Below are 8,614 nucleotides of genomic sequence, written 5' to 3'. Positions count from 1 at the left end.
ACACACACACACACACACACACACACACACACACACACACACACACACACACACACACACACACACACACACACGCACTCATACCTACAACCTGTCTAAAATCCATGTCAGAGCAAAGCAAAAGAGCAACAAAAATAAACAGAAAAGTTTGTCACATATTTTTTATTTGTTTTACAAGAAAATGTGAAGTGTCATAATTGTGAAGTGAATAAAACTTGAAACAACTAAAGTATGGCATGCATTCATGTAGAGGGAAACGTCAGTGTTGAAAGAAATCAAGAGGTTCTGTTTACAGTTTTCCACATTCCTTAAAAGGCAAAACTTGCATCAGGGATGATCTGCTCAGATTAGAATAAAAGCTACATGTTTGGCTGAAAAGCAAAATTACTATTTGCGAAGGAAAACTGACTCCTCGTCACTTTTAACTCACAAATCCTGCAGTCAAACATGGCAGTGGCAGTATTATGGTGTGATGATGCTCATTCTTCAGGGACAAGGAAGCTGTACAAATCTGATATGGAAACAAATGGACCCAAATGTATCACAATCCTGGAAGAAAACATTTTAAAGGCTTCAAAAGACTTGAGATTGGAGGTTTACATCCATCAGGACAATGAGTGTGTCAGGATGGCCCAGTCAAAGCCCAGACCTATATCAAACCTTTAGTTTGTAGATGTGCACAGCTGGAAAAAGATATAAACCAGCTGTAGTTGCAGAAAAACAAAGCTGCGTAATGTATTGACAAAAGAAAGCTGAATATAAGTCCAAGCAACGACATTTTTTAAAATAAAACAATAAAACCATTTAGCATTTCCCTTCAGCTATGCAGTATGCACCACTTTGTGATGGTCTACCCTCCTCAAATACCCCAAAACAAGTAAAAATGACTTTTTGGAAAAGTTCAGTAGGTGTAAATAGTTTTACATGGCTATTTTCTTTAGATTGGTTAAACAATGCCTGAATGTGAAACCTATTGGTTTGCAGATTCGTACGGTTTGCTCACCCAAACAGTTTAGATACAACAACCCTTTTTATTTTGTCCTTTCTTATTCTGTTTCAGAATTATATTGCACAATTTTACACTAAGTATTAATTTGGGTCTTGTATAGTTGTTTTGTGTTCTAAATTTATGCATTATTGTGTTTTTTTTTTGTTTGTTTGTTTTATTTTCCTCTGTTGCTGTTAGTTTTATTTTCTGTGCTCCCACTGCACCTGCTTTGTTTCCAGTTATTTACTCCCTCAGAGTTTATGTAGTCCCTGAAGTTTTTTTCCCGTTGGATGCTTGTTCTTTCATCAGATGTGGTTTGGTCCCTGTTTTGCTTCGTTTTTGTTCCCATTTGGCATTTTGTTTTGTTTTGTGCATTCTCGTTTCATTGCCAGCCTCCCTGCTTCAATAACACATTTATTTCGTCTTTTGTACCAGTAAATGAAGTTCGCTCTTCCCTCAGCTTCCTCCTTTGAAGCGTTCGTATTTAGATTGGCAAAAAGGGTTCAAAACACATACAGTGCCTTCCAAAAGTATTCATACCCCCTGGACTTTTACGTATCAAGCTACATCAGTATTGCTCAAAGAAAGGGGTTGTCAAGTTTTGTACCTAAAGTCTAGAGAAAATCAGCTGAATTAAATGCATGACTTGTCCATTTGATGGTTTATCCAGATAATTAAAAATATTATTAAGTGCATTAGTAGGAAACAGTTTGTTTACATGTGCAAAATCATTGCAGGAAGGTATAAAATGGCAAAGCATCGTAATGGCAGAAGAGCCAAACTGAGCTGAAGTTTGAAATAAAACTTTTTCAGCAGAATTTGCATTCAGGAGAAGGGGGGAAAAAATCACCAACTGTTATGGAGGTGGATCCATCTTGCTTTGAATTTGTTTTGGAGCCTGTGACACAGAGAACATTCCTCTGGCAGAGGTAAGGAGAGACTCAATTTAAGAGCAACAAATTATAGAGGCAAACAGCACACCATCTGCAAAAAAAGACTGGAACATCTTCTGCAGCGGGATAAGGATCCCCTGTGCATATTAAACTCCATAAGCAGCCGACTTCAGCTGCTCAAAATGAAAAGAAAAATTCAGGCTTGACCTCAAAGAAGCACCGCGCGCAGCAGCGATTTATGACTGAAAACGCTCTTTGGTTTTTGTACGTTTGGCTGTCTTCTCCGGTTTAGTGGCGAGCATACCGAAATCACAAAAGGTTTTCAAGTCTCTGCACATATTTTAAAACGAACACGCTCTGTTCTGCGAATGGCAACATTCTTTGGATCTGAGCACACACAAAAAAATCAAGCCTGGTTTGAACCTCCAAACCTGACATAAGGTGTTGTGATCAAACTGTATGGCTGCAAATGTAACTCGGATTGGAGACATCTGTTGTATTTACAGGGTACAACGGCACAAATAAGGGAAAGGAGTGCAAAATCTCCGCTGCTGAATGAGCTTTGTTAACTGCTGACTGCAAGCTTAAATCAAGGTGCCGCAGTGAGAGCCAAGAGAGCAGCGCAGACAAAGTGTTTGACGTATGCCCTAATGATAATACCCAGCACATTACAGCTCGCCAGCCAGGATGACTGTTTGACTCAACATGACTCAGCTCTGCTATAAGGCTCACTGGCAAAGATATTGTTTTGCTGGAAAAATATTATATAATTTTTCAAAAAATAGTTGGAATTACATAAAGAAGCGGGAGAGAGAGAGAGAGATGTGGGTAACTTTTTTTTTTTCTTGGATGAGTAGCTTGGGACTGATTGCTCGGAGATGATGGAGAGAAACTGTAAGAGAGAAAAGAATTGAAGCAATGATTCAGCGGCGAGTTAAAGGCTGAGCAGAAGGCGTGCGGCCGCAGAGCTCGGAGCGACAAAGCCAACAGAGAGGAGACTTCAAAATGAAAACAGAAGGAGAAGACCTGGGTTTATTCCGAACTGGAGACAGAAGATGAAAATAAATAAATAAATAAATAAAATGCAAACTGGTAAAGTGAGAAAAAATATTCTGGAAACAGCTGAGGCGCCGTGATGTGATCACAGCAAAAACACTTTAAGGCTGCTGTGGCAACGTTTTGTTGCAAACTGAGAGATGCCGACGAGATGACTTTATGGTTAGGTGCTTAGAGAGTTAATGTGATTGTCCCACAGAGTCACAAAAGGGAAACTTGTTTCAGAGTCATAGGAAAAAGAACCTCATGAAAACGTGAGAACATGAATGCACAATCATTTCACAGTTGAACGATTCAGGACATCAAATTTTAATAACAAAAGGAAACAGGAGTAAATAAAGAGACTGTGGTTGTAAAAATAATTATTATATTTATTGAGGTGAAAAATGACTCCAAACTACCTGGTTTAATTACAGGAACCTTCCCAGAAGTGGCCAGTCTGACTCCATGTTCACAACATGAGCCCAAACCAGTAAAGGTCTCGCTGTCTGAGCTAAGGTCAGTGTTCACCATTCAATAACTAGAACGAAACTGCAGAGAGAGCATCCACTGAAGAGTTTCAATTAAAAAAAAAAAAGCAACAAAGAAATAAAAAAAAATATATATATATGTGTCACATTTTCAAGAAAAGATTCCTGAGATTTCTGAGATTTTTCAGAAAACATGCTGTGGACTATGGAAACAAAATTATGGTTATAAAGAAATAGTACCATGAATTCTGCTCCTTCTGGGAAAATCTTAAAAATCCTGATCTGGTGCCTAGATGTTGTTGGGTGTACAGAACTTTTTTGTCGCCTCCTTTGGATTATGTGGATGTTAGGGTTGTGATGGGAACCAGTGAGCCTCCGTGTCCAAGAAATGTGATCATTTCTTGTCCAAATAAATTGTGAGGTATCCTTTCACAACAGAGTTACAGTTAACCCTTTAATCTTGTGGCTTTTGAAGGCACAACTCTATGAAGTTAAAGGAAGCAGGAGAAACTCAACAAGAGCCTCGGCACATTGGAGCCAATGTTCTTTTCCTTTGACAATTTTATGGCTTATTCTTTGAAATTGCCAACATTTTTTTCATGTGAAATATGTATAATTTCAATTGAAAGAAAAATGAAAAACAAACAAATCAATGCATCACACCTGGTTTAATCATGACAGACATAATTCACTAATTATGTTCTTAGAGGAGTAGAAAGAAAATCCAATTTGAAAAAATATCCCATCCTCTTCATTATATGACGACATTCAGAGGCCTTTCAGCTCTAATATTTGTCTTGCATGTGCACACAGAGCAAACTGTGCAGCAGTTCTGCAGAGGCGAAGGAGGGGGACACCGTCAGGGGACAGCCAGGGAGAGGACACAGCTGGCCAGATGTAGATGAAACAGTCACCGGAGTTATGATTCCTGCATGCATGCATGCATCAGCTGGTCAACAACTGTGGCCTACATGCACACAAACACACACAAAGGCAGTTTTGCGCAGGAACACGATGGCCCAAACACATCAAAGTGCACGCTGTCAATTAGCAAGTCACCAGAAGCAGGAGGTGTGGCCTCCCCGCTCAGCTTCTTTCTTTAATCTCCATCCAGATGAGATCCACATCGAGGCTTAGGTGCGGCGCAGCCGCTGCCGTAAGAAACACAGTCGGCTAATATTTGATGGCTGCAGACGCTGAGATCACGAGGAGCTGGGGACCACATGAAACGCTGTTTGATGGCTAAACCGAGTGGTGAGAAATGAGCCGGATGGAACCCCGGGGATGATGGGAACTGAAGGCACTTTATCATTTCTCTCTCTTGTACGTCATTCACCTGAGAGAATTGGAGATTGCTTTGAATCACCAAAAAGAGAAAAGCACGAATATGTGCTAATTCCCTGTGATTCTGTACGACCGAATAGCTGTGACAGCGTGTCGACTTGCTTAGTCCACAAAATGTTTTTTTTTTTTATTATTTTTATTTTTTACAAAATACATCAAACCCCAAAGAACAAATAAAGGACTCATGTTTTGTGCTTGCACATTCAGCAGAGGAGACTTCAGGCTCAGTTTGTTGTCATTGTTTTCATGTCTGCATGCCTGTTTTTCGCTGACATAAAACATGACGTTAAGGTGCCATTTTCCTTCCGTTTAAAATAAAAAAAAAAACGTCCGAGAAAATATAGAGATGGAGCTGCACCTAAAAGTATTCGAACCCCTTTACAGACTGGGCAAAATGTAAAAACAAGCAGCAATCAATAAATCAAACAAGAAAGTTTTTTTTATTGATTCATCAGATCTGATCTGATATTAATGAGTACAATAGTCTCAATCTTCTTCAAACCCCTTCCAATCATACATACAGTCCAATCAATTATAGTTATTAAACAGTGCACCAGTTTCTTTTCTTCGTTCAAAATGATCAAAAAGTTTCCAATCTAAGGAAACCCAGCAGATTGCATCAAGCCGACATCTCCCCGTCCAGGAAAGTGTCACGGCTAATCAGAGCGGCAGACCAGACTTCGCTTCTGTGAAGAGGGGAAAAAAACAGAAAGAACATAAAGTTAGAAGGTGAAATGAGAGCAAATAATGCAAAATTGAAGAGCAGTAGGCGAATGTGGCAGACTGAGGGAGAGTGGAGAGTTTGTCCTCCGGTAGCCTAGGCCTCTGGCAGCATAAGTACAGAAATATCTCACGATAACCTAAGCCAGTCTAACTATAAGCTTTATGAAAAAGTAAGGTTTTAAACATTGTCCTAAAAGCAGATGGTACGTCTCTGCCTGTCGCTTGATTTCACAAGAACTGAATGATCTAAATCCCACTCTGCTTTTTAAAAAGCTGGGAACCAGGAGCAAACCTGCAGTCTGAGAGCAAAATGCTCTGTTAGGAGCAGATCTCTGGTGTCTGATGGAGCTTCCTTACGAAGAGGTTTATATGTGACGAGAATCATTTTACATAACAAGAAGCTAAAGAAGGGAAGCTAAAACAGAAGAAATGTGATCTCTCTTTTTAGTTTTTATCAGAACTCTCGCTGCAGTATTTTGGATCAGCTGGAGGCTTTTAACTGCATTTCGTGGATTTCCTGACGGTGAAGAACGACAGCAGTTCAGGCACAAACTTGGTAGAGTTATCAAACAGCTGAATGACTGCACCCTTAAAACACCAACATAAAGTGTTTAAGAACTTTATATGAGTCATCAGTGACTTCTGTGTGTTTCATTGGGGTTTAAAGTTTAAACATAAGATGACATAGAAGCCACTGTAAACGAGTCTGGGAAATGGTTCATTTCTTGCAACACAGTTGGGGAAGGTAAAAAAAAAAAAAAAAAAAGTTGTGTCCAAATGGCAAATGTACTTCCATTGGGGATGCCAATACTTCTTCTGCTTAACATGCAAAAAAAAAAAAAATCTATATACATATTTCTTTTTTGGCAAAAACAAGAGTAAACAACACACTGCAGTCCACCATGTTTCTCTTTTCCTTTCCTCTGTACATATACCTCCACGTTTCCTTTCTTCTCGTCTTGATTTTCACATTGTTCCTGTGTGTTTTCCTCTGCGCTGTGGCAAGTTTGTTTCCTGCCTTCATGGCTTCTTGTTACTGGATCTGATGGTCAACCTGCAGCAGCACCCTTAGTTGTTATTTCTTATCCATCTGCCACCTCAGCGCTTGTGTTCCTGGCCAACTTGCAGCAATGCCAGAATACTAGTCTGTTCATGTTTTAATGTAAATATTTGCTGAAATTTTTTGGTCCATTTTATATTTTACAGAAATCTGGAATGGATCCAACACTTGATGTTCGTTTTGCAACAAAACAGTTAATTTCGTGGAAGAAGGTGGATTTCAAAGCTGAGGGAAAACTTTCAATAACTAAACAAGAAGACAGAAAGACAAAAAAAAAAAAGTGTTGGAACTGTCAGGGAGCACCGGGATCACTGGCCTCCGTCAGGGACCTCAGGCTCTACATAGCAGAAAGGAAAAGCTAACCAGCTACGTTTCAACAGCTCTGAGCCTCCAAACCACAGAGGGTACGAGGCAAGATGGTGGAGAAGATGGAGTGATTGCAGGTGGGAAAACTGCAGCGCAAACAGAGAACTGCTTCAGAGTAAAAAGCTGTCAGACTGTCTCTCAGAGTGTCAGCTCCTGACAGAGCAGCGAGGCCGAACCCAGTTGAGTCCTGCAGAGGTAAACCAACAGCATCAAGCCTAGCTAATTCTTAGCTTTCATGAGTTGTGAACAATGTTGAGATCCTAACAGCAATGGCAGCTGAAAACTATGAAATTTCATATCTGTACCTGCTGCAGAAGGGTCTGCAGAAGCCATTATTCAATCTGTGTTCATCCATCACTGTTTGGATTGGATCATCCACGAAACAAGGCATAAATTACTGTGATGAATGTTTATGTGTGATATCTGATACATTACAGTATTTTACGGACTATTGAGCACACCATACTATAAGCCGCACCTACGAATTTTTTGAAAAAACAAAAAACAAAAAAACAACTGGAAACGTACATAAGTCGCACCGGGCTATCAGCCGCTGGTCGCTCTTGGTTTTCCATAAGGATCCAGCAGAGGGCGTCTCCAACGCTGAACCGTGGTTTCGTTCACGCAGAGTTTACGTGCAGCGGCTCTTTTTCCCTCCTGTCAGATTGATAGTCTTCAACTTAAAAGCTGCACCATATGAGTTTGAAAACATTTCTCTGCCGTGCCTGCTGCTAGCATGTGCTTGTTTTAAATAAAAATGAGCACTTTCTTCTTTGATTTCCAATTTTGACTTCCAATGATTCACTTCCTGCTTAATAGCCCCTGGTGGTTGAAGAAAAATCTACAGAAAAGCCAAACTGGGCTACAAGCCCCACGGTTCAAAGCGTAGGAAAAAAGTAGCGGCTTATAATCCAAAAAATACGGCATGTAAACTAAATTTGAATCTCTCTGGACAGTAAAGTTTTTGTCTTAGCTTAGATAATGTCTCTGCAGACACCACACACCCTGAACACAAATTGTTTAGACTTCCCTCTGAACAGAGCACTCCTGGTGAAAATGAGCCACTGCAAACACAGTTCCGTTTCCCAGGCTGTTTATCTGATGGATACTTAAACATCCAGAGTGGCCAGATCAATATCATGCATGATCAATACCTCTTTTGTAAAAGGACTGTACACACACACACACACGCACACACACGCATATTTACAATAAGAAAAAGCTTTCATTTTTCATATTTTGCTTCCTCAAAGCAAAGTGGAACTGAAGGTAAATTCCTTGTTTATGTGCAACTTGGTGAGTAAAGCTGATTCTAATATGCATACAGTAGGCATCTCCACCTCAACGTCACACACACACACACACACACACACACACACACACACACACACGCACACACACACACACAGCTTTCTGATTGCAAGACAGCTCCTTGTTATTAAAAAAAAGATTACTTCAGCCCCAACTCTTTGTAATTGTCTTCATAGTCAAAGGAGCAGGATAGATTAGGCTAATTTAAGTCATTCTCAGACTAAAAATGTCTCTTTTGATTGCTCCGTTGATTTACACAAACAAAACGCAGCAAAATGAGCCTAAGGACACAACCTCTGCGAATTAATCAGAGACAAACAATTTATTACTTTGATACTCTGCCTTGTTGCCAAGATTGCTGCTCTCGGGCCTCCACGGCAGCTCTCTCCCCTGTTGATTAAGT

General features: G+C 40.1%; 1 protein-coding gene across 2 annotated transcripts in view; it reads right to left on the bottom strand.

Annotated features, from left to right (window-relative positions):
- Positions 1-8,614, bottom strand: part of LOC106962916 (endonuclease V) — a 70,051-nt gene that overhangs the window by 6,404 nt on the left and 55,033 nt on the right. Inside the window, exon 9 of one of the 2 annotated variants that reach the window (XM_015057567.1) lies at positions 5,169-5,437. The exons of the other annotated variant lie outside the window; for it this stretch is intronic. The gene's annotated coding sequence lies outside the window, so the exon portion shown is untranslated. Of the gene's footprint in view, positions 1-5,168; positions 5,438-8,614 lie in introns of those variants that run through there. 2 annotated transcript variants of the gene reach the window in all.

This window comes from Poecilia latipinna, unplaced genomic scaffold (genome assembly GCF_001443285.1).
Source record: "Poecilia latipinna isolate Pla-1442-1.1 unplaced genomic scaffold, P_latipinna-1.0 Scaffold1472, whole genome shotgun sequence".
In the NCBI taxonomy this organism is placed as follows: domain Eukaryota; kingdom Metazoa; phylum Chordata; class Actinopteri; order Cyprinodontiformes; family Poeciliidae; genus Poecilia; species Poecilia latipinna.
This window is presented reverse-complemented; position numbering and strand designations above follow the sequence as displayed.